The sequence below is a fragment of the Dreissena polymorpha genome, chromosome 11, assembly GCF_020536995.1.
Source record: "Dreissena polymorpha isolate Duluth1 chromosome 11, UMN_Dpol_1.0, whole genome shotgun sequence".
Classification (NCBI taxonomy): Eukaryota; Metazoa; Mollusca; class Bivalvia; order Myida; family Dreissenidae; genus Dreissena; species Dreissena polymorpha.
This window is the reverse complement of record NC_068365.1, coordinates 71,899,825-71,910,205: the sequence shown is the minus strand read 5'-3', so window position 1 is coordinate 71,910,205 and position 10,381 is coordinate 71,899,825. Positions and strand designations below refer to the sequence as shown.

General features: G+C 36.5%; 1 protein-coding gene across 4 annotated transcripts in view; it reads right to left on the bottom strand.

The window, feature by feature from the left end:
- The window catches only part of LOC127851176 (uncharacterized), a 13,952-nt gene extending 4,923 nt beyond the window's left edge, over positions 1-9,029 (bottom strand). Inside the window, exon 1 of one of the 4 annotated variants that reach the window (XM_052384801.1) lies at positions 8,790-9,029. The gene's annotated coding sequence lies outside the window, so the exon portion shown is untranslated. Of the gene's footprint in view, positions 1-1,725; positions 2,001-3,361; positions 3,707-3,728; positions 3,809-8,789 lie in introns of those variants that run through there. The other 3 variants (XM_052384803.1, XM_052384800.1, XM_052384802.1) reach the window with 3 other exon arrangements.
- Positions 9,030-10,381: the final 1,352 nt, after the last annotated feature.

Genomic DNA, 10,381 nt, shown 5'->3' with positions numbered 1-10,381 from the left:
TTAAATTGTTGTCACGAGCTCCTCACAAAACGACATTAAGTGTTTGAAAGTCATCGATTGTCACAGTGAAGCACGCGGAGTGGATAAATATATACATAAAATAATAAGCCGAGAACAGATTTTCATGTTGAGTCAACTATGAAAAGTTGTTAAACTTGTCAGGGCCAGTTTTTCATCACGCAATTCTTAGTTTTAACTCTAAGAATATGTTCCATACCTAAAATTAGAATATTCAATAATTGCTTTAATATTGTTTAAAACTTAAAAGCCAGCTCTATCTAAATAATTTGTCACGTAGAACATTTATTTATGGTACAATCAACAGTAGAGGCCTTGGTATATTCAAACGGTTGACGAATTTCTTTTAGTTCTTAGTATATTTAAATTCTTAAATCTGATAATTAGCTTGGTGAATACGGGCCAATATTGACACTTTTGACTGCAATGACGATGCCCACTTGTACATGTCTGTAAAAAGGAGAACGACTATTTCGTGTTGTTGGCAGATTGTTAAATCGGGTACCGGTACCTTCACCAAATACGTTTTTTATTTTTCAATTTGTTATTGGACAGAAAGATGAGGATAACGCGACTGCAAGATGACAATAACCCGACATTAAGACTGCACGATGGCGATAATGCGACGATACGAAGGTACTATGACGATAAAGCGAAAGCATGATTATGATAACGCGGCAGTACGATGACGAAGACTACAAATTAAGTAGTTCGCTTATGATAAAGCGATATAATGTCGAGCTATCTCCATTGTATTGTCGCCGAAGAATTTTCTTAAAGAATGGCAAAGGTGCTGTCCTTAATGTACTGTCAACTTTCATCTGTAAAATGTAATACATAAGTTATTTAGGAAAATATCTGCAAGGCAGTTTTCAATCATGGGATCAATTTTACGGGGCGAGATCAATAAAGAAGTGTCATCGGGAAACTGGGTTAACTGCATGTGCGTTAAATGTGTTAATGTCGTCTCAGATTAGCCTGTGCTGTTGCGCAGGCTTATCAGTTGCGACACTTTCCTCTGCTATGGATTGTGTTGTTTAATGGAGGTATCTTGTAAACGAAATACATTTTAGGAGGCAATATTTGTCCCTTATCAGCATGTATACTACACGCTCATCTGTTACGACATTTTAGTCATATGCATATTGTCCAGTTTTCACAGAACGCGGCTAAATAATAGTTTTCAAATGTTGTGATATATTTACAAACTCGCGAAGCTTATGGTAACATTTATCAATAGACTCAATACCCATGGCTTAACAGGTTAGTGTAAAAACTTTAGATATAACATCTGTCACGTATTTGAAAAAAGACGCACCATTTGGAGAATAACTCATTACAATTAAGTATGTTCGTCAATCGATGTAAATTGTCGGTTAAAAGCGGCATCCGTAAAGTGATCCTGGTTTATCTTCGTTAATACTGATATAGTAATGTACACATATAGTCGGTACAAACATATCGCCTGTCAAAGTCTGAAGTGTCTTTCTGACAAAAGTTAAAACCTATTCAGGTTTAACTTTGTATATAATTTCGAAGAATTCATTTTAAATGCAGAGCGAGAACGCAAAGAATTATCATATGTAATTATCAAATAAAAGTATAAAGGAATAAATAATATCACTGAGAAAATGCATGTCTATTAATTTTGCTTTGACTAAAATACCGTTACAGTAACATACACAGTATTTTTTTTTTTTAACTTACTTTTTTTGTATTTATATTTTGGTTCCACAGACAAATTTATTAAGAGAAAAAACTAATCCATCTGGACACAATCCATTCCAATTCTTATTTATTGACTAACCTTCTGACTTTAAGTCGCACAAATCATACGATTTATTTTGTTATTAATGATTAAATTATATGCATGGTGTATGATCGGATAAACCCGGATTTAATTTAGCAATTGACCCAGTAAGTTCACGCATATCCCGACAATAGGCAAAAGGAAAAAATCAAACGTTCAAACTGTCCAGATATTGGCTTATTGCTTAAACAAGTTCAAGTTGTGATATTGAAAACAATTCAGCAAACTTATTGGTGTAGACAATCTCCAATCACGTCATGAGGGTCATTAATAAACTCTTATGGCGACAATTGTAGGGTGTTAAGGTCACACAGATTTAACGTACAATTTGGAAGCAAATATTTAATTGTTACTTACCATGACGTTTTTTATATTTCAACAATATTTATGATTTCTATTGGACAACACTTAAATAATTTATTTTGGTTTTAAGATCACACAGGTTTAACGTAAAATTGTATAGCATAATTGTAATTTTTTCTGACCATTCTATCAGGATTTTTTAAAATATTTTGAACAATATTTATGTTTTATTTGGACACAATTTAAATACTGCCTGAAGATAGATTGTAGACAATCTATGGATGTGCACAATGAAAAATATTGACTGTATAACGACGTGACCGTTATATTGTATTACAAAAATGTTTTTAGTGTTTGATATAATAGAAGGTGTATGTAGATACATGTAGCGTATAATAGCTATGTATATATCAATTGATGATGATGATGATGATGAATTACCATCATTAATATCTGAGAGACAACAGACAGGCGGACGGGCGGCTAAAAAACGTTATGAGGGACGGACAGACATTAAGAAAGGTAAGGTATATCATTACTGTTAAAAATAATACATACAGATGATTATGATAATGAATATGATTATATGACACACAGAAATACAGGAAAATAGAGAGAGCGAAATAGAGAGAGAAAAAGAGAGAGAGACAGACAGACTGACTGACTGACTGACTGACTGACTGACTGACTGACTGACTGACTGACTGACTGACTGACTGACTGACTGACTGACTGACTGACTGACTGACTGACTGACTGACTGACTGACTGACTGACTGACTGACTGACTGACTGACTGACTGACTGACTGACTGACTGACTGACTGACTACTGACTGACTGACTGACTGACTGACTGACTGACTGACTGACTGACTGACTGACTGACTGACTGACTGACTGACTGACTGACTGACTGACTGACTGACTGACTGACTGACTGACTGACGGACGGACGGACGGACGGACGGACGGACGGACGGACAGACAGACAGACAGACGGACAGGCAGACAGACGGACAGACGGACAGACGGACGGACGGATGGACGGACGGACGGACGGACGGACAGACGGACGGACAGACAAAAAATTACATACATAAAGACAGACATACAGAATATTATGCAAATTATATATTTTTTAATAAATGTTGGGCTTCAACCAAACTTTCGTTAAATAAGGCATACATATTAAGAATAAAAGTTACTAGTAGTAGATATAATAATATACCTCCTTCAAGATATCACAAGAGCTCCATAATTTCTTTCATTTTTGTAATACGCCCGATATTTGCAATATTTTATCTTCAATACTTTAACTTCTAAATGTCTGTTAAATTCCAAAACCTCCACACGTACTATTTTCCAACCAAAATAGTTCAAACCGTATCATATTTTAACAAAGCACTCCGATTGTAATGCAAGCGATTCAAATTGAACCCAATGTTGCAAACAACGTCATTGTAGGACATTTAAACCGGAACAACTTAAGCACATAACAATTTTCGCAGATTATCATAAGACGGCGATAAAAGCAGGAATATTGTCAATGACTTAAATGATTAAATGTTCGTGTAATAAAACAATCCAATTCATACCCATTAAGCGAATAAATGCAGAGTGGTTGTATGGCACGTTGGAGTTATGAGTTTGTGTTTAATCTTTGAATTGATTTAAGGATTTAACCAACAAATTGAAAGGCGTATCCTATAAGTCCACGTATGTGACTGCTGGGGTGCGCACGCACATTGTATTCACGCGGTGTGTGACTGCTGGGGTGCGCACGCACATTGTATTCACGCGGTGTGAGACTGCTGGGGTGCGCACGCACATTGTATTCACGCGGTGTGTGACTGCTGGGGTGCGCACGCACATTGTATTCACGCGAGTCTTTGTTTTGTGACTCTCTGTTATCAATTAAATCGTTATCAATGTGAAAGCGAAAATAACCGAAGAAACTGCAGACAGAAACCTCGATAACTCGTCGATAACTCAACCCCTCACCGTGGTTTCCCAAGAAATAAAAAGGAAATCTTAAAAGATCTGGATTATCAATTTGTCTTGTTTGTTGTTATTTTGTAAAATATTCGCCTTATAACAATTTATTGTTTTTTGTCGTTTACAGTCACAAAAAAACACAGGAAATAACTTAAACGATATTAATCATGGACCATCATCGAATGGTTTGTAACGGCGAAGGACATTTGGAAAAGGGCATACTATTTGGAAAACCCACTTATTGGTGGGTAGAAACAAATATGACGCATTTAAAATCCTTTCATAGAACTTTGAATTTTCAATAAAACCTTTGGTTGTATTCAGTTTCTACGCACCTTTATCTATCATTTGGTATAAGACTAAATCGTTTCAGCTTAATAATACATAGAAATAGTCGACTTTAAATATACAATATATTCCCGTTCCAAAGGAAGAACCAACAATTTCAAAATTTCCCGCGAATGATCCCAGATTTGGATATCGAACTCAGAATGTCCAGTTTCAACGCGGATAAAATATCCATTTCATCTATATCCATAAATTTGCTATATTTAATCGCCAATTATGTCATTGGCGACCAGCGAAGCTCCGGGCAAGCCTACGCATTTGCACAGTCTGGTCAGGAGCTTTCCCATTCGCTAATGAGATTAAACAAGAAATATCTTTAAAAAAGATATACGGCGTTGATTGTGGTCGATGTTTATGAACGATCAAAAGTTATCTCTATGAGATAAAAAGTAGCGGATGCCTTTTTTTCTGTGCAGTTCTAAGCTACATCACAAGAAAATCAATTACGGGATGTTGCGCCAGATTTCGTGGCTTATTTTGCTTTATGTGATATTATTACTCAGATATCTATATTTACAGAATAGAAAAACACAAGAAACATGAAAATAAACGAGTGCATATAGGTCAGCCGGCAATACTCGAATCTTATTTAATTGCATAATTATAGTATAGTGAATTATTATGCTCATGCTTAATAAACTGGTCTAAATGGATAAATATTTCTAATTAATTTTATCAAAATTGGTCCTTATCATGCAAATGTTGAAAACATATTAAAAATCGATGATTGACATACCACAATAATATCGCCGAATATCTTTATTAAGTATCTTTCTGATCAAAACAGACTTCAAGTGCAAAAAGTTTACGAGACGGCGTTTATATAAAGATTTCTGCAACTGACCGCAAACTGACCTTGATACCTTGCGGATTGGAATGCAATGCATTAAAGTTAGGTAACAATTCTGCTGCTGAAACGACGGCTTGTTTACGCCAACTGTACACGACTAAGGCAACAGCTGTGCCTAAAATATTGATATATCGACAAAGCGACTAAACGAACTATTTACTCCTTCAGACAAACATAGCATAGATTCCAATTTTTTCCTTCAATGAAAAGATCGCAACCCCTTCTGCGAACTCCGGTGATGAACTGTATATAAACTCTGACTTTCACACACTGGCCGCGAATTGACCCGAAACCTCGCGGGTTGAAATGCAATAAAAGTAAGTACTAAATATGAGAATATAGCTTTTAGTATAAACGCTTTTGCGCTGGTAATTTTCTGAAAATAAAAGGTGAACGCACAAACTGTATTTATGTCGAAAATTGATTGTAAAACTGTTCTATCTATTGAGCCTTTTCATTAGAGATAAAATTGTTTCATGCAGTAAAACAGTGTTACAAAGACGCGGATATGTTTCCAATGTTCTGGTGTTATACTCAAATCAGCCAATGGAATAAATAAAGTGTATTCATTCGTACCTAGCCGGGGGAAGTTTTATTTGAATATTATTGGACACTTACAAAGGTCAAGTCAGGGTGAAAAGCTGGCTTAATACAGCTTACGCCGAAAAAACTTGCTTGACTAAGTAGCGGACAGCAGACTCCAGGCCATACTGCGCGAAATCGCAGGCTGGTTCTTGAGCTACGCTGGCCACTTATAGCATAGGCCCTATTTACGCATGACGCTGCCCAATTGACCCCAATAAACGGACACATGAACAGGTTAAACTCCTCCAGAGATTGTAATTATGTCGCGTTTTAATTTCTCGGCAGTTGTAACCTTAAAACAGACTTGTAATCGTAGTTCAGCGTGCTTTGATTCATTTGTATATTGTTGTGCCTATCATTGGTTTGTATGGAAACCCAAGATTGCATTAATGTTGATTTTGTTTACTAATACTTAAGTATGACAGAGAACAAACACGCATTTGCGTTGATTGATGATTTGAGGCTAACGGTCTATTTATTACGAGTGGCCATATTTCATACGTAATTTCAAAATGGAATTTAAGTTATCTTAATAAGATCGTTAAAACGGAATTAGCTTCAACTTTAAATTCCACTTTCGTTCAACCATATGACCGTCTGTAAAGCGATTTAGTTGCAAGCTCGATTGCCGGTGTGGACAGTATTTCGCTTGTTTAGACAATTTGGAGTCAGTTTTTTTTAAGAAAGAAATCTTGATGCATGGATGAACATGAGCAGGAATTAATTCTCTATTTTCCTTAAAATATTGTTTAATGAATACTTATTTTGTTATTATCCCTGCTCTTTCAATTTAAGACTTAATGCCTGTGGGTAAAGTGGCGTCCAACAATAGCATGTGCTATCCGCACTGGCTGATCAAGGACGATACTTTTCGCTTTTAAAGTATTTCTCGTTAAAAGAAATAAGTTTGAAGAAGCTCCGGTCTAGGCGGAAGGTGTCGTCCCTGCTAAACCCATGCGGACTACACATGCTATTATCGGACGACACTTACCACATAGGTATAAAGCATAATTTTCCTTAAACGATGCTAAAACTATGTCTTTTTTCAAGAACGTTACTTGATGTACACGATACAGATAATTTGAACTTATATCCAAATTAGGATCGAACCATCGAGTTCCCAATCGCAAGACTAAGGCCCTAATCCCCTTTTGTGCCATTACGACAAAAGCCTCTATAAACGACTATATGTGACGCGTTCTGAGAAAACGGGGCTTAATGCATGTGCGTAAAGTGTCATTCCAGATTAGCCTGTGCAGTCCGCACAGGCTAATTAGCGACGACACTCTCCGCCTAAATTGGATTTTTGCTAAGAAGAGACTTCATTTGAACGAAAAATGTCACTAAAGCGGAAAGTGTCGTCCCTGATTAGCCTGTGCGGACTACACATGCTAATCTGGGACGACACTTTACGCACATGCATTATGCCCAGTTTCCTCAGAAAACGACTCACATGTTAACTATATTACTCTTGGTACCCAACCGACCCTGGGCAAAGGTCAATCCCTGGAATACCGTATAGAGTTTGTCAGATAAGTTTCCTCCCTGAATAACACATTTTATAATCAAATGACGCGTTTATAGTGAAGATGAGTGTATCGTATTATTTACCATTTAACTAATCATCGCCGTTAAATTCACGAGCCAATGGCCGTTCTGATTTGTGGTTGACGCCCTCGTGTTTATGTGCTGATTCATCTGGGAACTCTCGGACAATTCCGCCATACCGGGGACGGTGTGGTGTAGCCCACTGTCCGAAGCGTTCAGATTGATCGAAACGCAGTATTTATTCACCAGGGAAAGAAATTGGGAATCAAGGAAATGTTTATCACTGACGCGTAAATTCAATCAAATGCTTATGCAGATTTGCCGAACGATCGATCGAAAACAAAATCATTTAACTTTGTTTGGGTCAGAATAGATGATTTTAATCAATTTACAATGCACACATGTATTAAAGCAAACGATGAACAGACAAGTACACATTTTGACTATCACTTTTCAGAAGTTTTATTTTTCTGCAAAATGTCGAATTATTTGTGCAACCTTATTTCTTTTTGCTCGATTACATCAAATTAAAGTAAATGGCTTTTTGATACGCTCTCGAGTTCCTTCGCGTGGTAGAACCAGTACTTGATGCCTTTTTGGGAGATCTAAAGAACGTTCCCACAACGACCTAAATATTAAGATAACAATAAGACTATGTATTGGCGGGCATAAAGACAGATGTATGCTCAATAAAATAGAAACTAATATATATTTGACGCAGTTAATTGAAATGCTGTATTTTCCTTTTTTCGTGAAGCTTCAAATTAAATTTGTTGTACAAATTACAACTGCCAGATTCTCAAATTTTGCTTAATGAAATAATGAGTGCATGTGTAAATACGAAGGCATTTCGTGTTTGAAAAGGCCGTTTAAATACGTTATTCAAAGTCTTCAGTATAATTTACGCAGTGATTCGTTAATTTCTTGTGCCTTATGTATATCTATTCTCTACGAATAAAACTAAATTACAATAATATGTGATATTATTTTATACAAGAGGGGATAGAAATAAATGGCTGCATACAAATATGAGCCCCGCTCTGGACAAAAAGACATAATGCATGCGCGTAAAGTGTCGTCCCATATTAACCTGTGCAGCCAGCACAGGCTTATCAGGGAGGACACTTTCCTCTTTTATGGTATTTTCTGTTTAAAGAAAGTTTCTTCTTTCCGAATATCCAGTTATGGCCGAAAGTTTCGTCTTTAATATGCCAGTGCGGACTGCACAGTCCAATAAGTGAGACACTTTTCGCACACGCATAAAGCCCCGTTTCCCAGAACGAGGCTTAAATATATTTTTTAAATGTTAAAAAAGTCGAAAACAGATTACCTGTTCGATAGTATCAGTGCAAGTCCAATAGCGTGTCCTTGCTGAATCAAGTCACAGATCTAACCGTGCAACGGTTGTCCAACAATAAAACGACTTTAATGACGAATTAAAGCGTGCTTTTCACATTCAACGCCGCTTTTAACCCGAACGTTTAGATCTTGAACATTAGTTCATGTCTGTTCAAACAGAACAAACCGGACATACTGTTATAAATGTACAGCGTCATGCAAGTACAGTTATCGTTGGCACGTTTTGCTTAAAGCTGTTGTATAGCGGTTCATTCTAACGCTGTAGACATGGGCGAAATAAACACGGACGTTTATCGCAAATGTAATGCAAATGTAATGTCGGTCAGAATTCGCCGAACACCCTCATACTCATGTACGACTCAAATATACGCCTCGGTCGGGAACAAAGAGGCGTAATGCGTTAAGTGTCGTCCCAGATGAGGGGTAATTGTCGTCCCAGACGAGGGTTAAATGTCGTCCCAGATGAGGGTAAGCAGTTCGCAAAGGCTAATCAGGGACCACACTTTCCGCTTTCATTGTATATTGCATTTAAAGAGAGTCTGTTTTTGGCGAATGGCCAGTTTAGGCGGAATATTTTGTCAATGATTAGCCAGTGCGAACTGCACAGGCTGCCTTGGGATGATACTTTACGCACATGAGTCAAACATGTTTTCCCTATACGAGACTCATATTCAGGCACAACTTAGCAAAGAATGATAGTTTTTTTAATCCACAGTTTTCACATAATTATTTAAAGAATATGCACTCATTATGCACACGTGTGAACATTATTATATTACTGTTAACGCATGACGGTCTGATTCCTCCTATTTTTGTGAAGTTTTCCACCCAAACGAGAGATATGCCTAATTTGCATTCGCCGTGTCATAATGTCAATAAAATCAAAAAATACATCGCTGAATGAAAAATATGATTCTATAAAAAATATGATCATTTCAATTTGCAAAGCAGCTTATTTAAAAACATATAATTCCAATGAGCTTTTATGAACCTCAGATAGTCTCCTGAAATCAAAAGCTCAACCAGACAGGAATTCAACTCGTTTTTTTTACGCTGGTTACTGACGACTGTGTGCCTCAAAGTCCAAGCGAATTAAAAATTCTTGTTACGGGCATCTGGGTAAAACCTGTATCGTTAATCATATGGAATAACTAGTATACATGTCATTTCATGTACAATGATCAACATTTATTTTGTTAAAAAGTCAGCTTTTAATTTTTTTTATTGTGGCCAATTGTTTTGTAAAGGACATTTTATAACAAAGTTACTGTTAATTACAAATATAATAACTCTACCACAAATACGCGCATATAATATCGATAATTTCAAACATGGCTAAACATTTTGAAGAAAGACATCATCAGATTAACTTAGTATCTGAGACGTAGGCGCTTTAAAAAAACGTTCTGTACTAGAAGTAGATAAAACACGCATATGTTAAACGTTCTATTTAATACATAAGTAGCAATCACATTTTCCTATTCCAGATAAGTCGCTATTGATATTTGAAGTTTTACGACTTAAAAACGCATTGTGAACCGAAATTAGTTTGATCTTCATGCA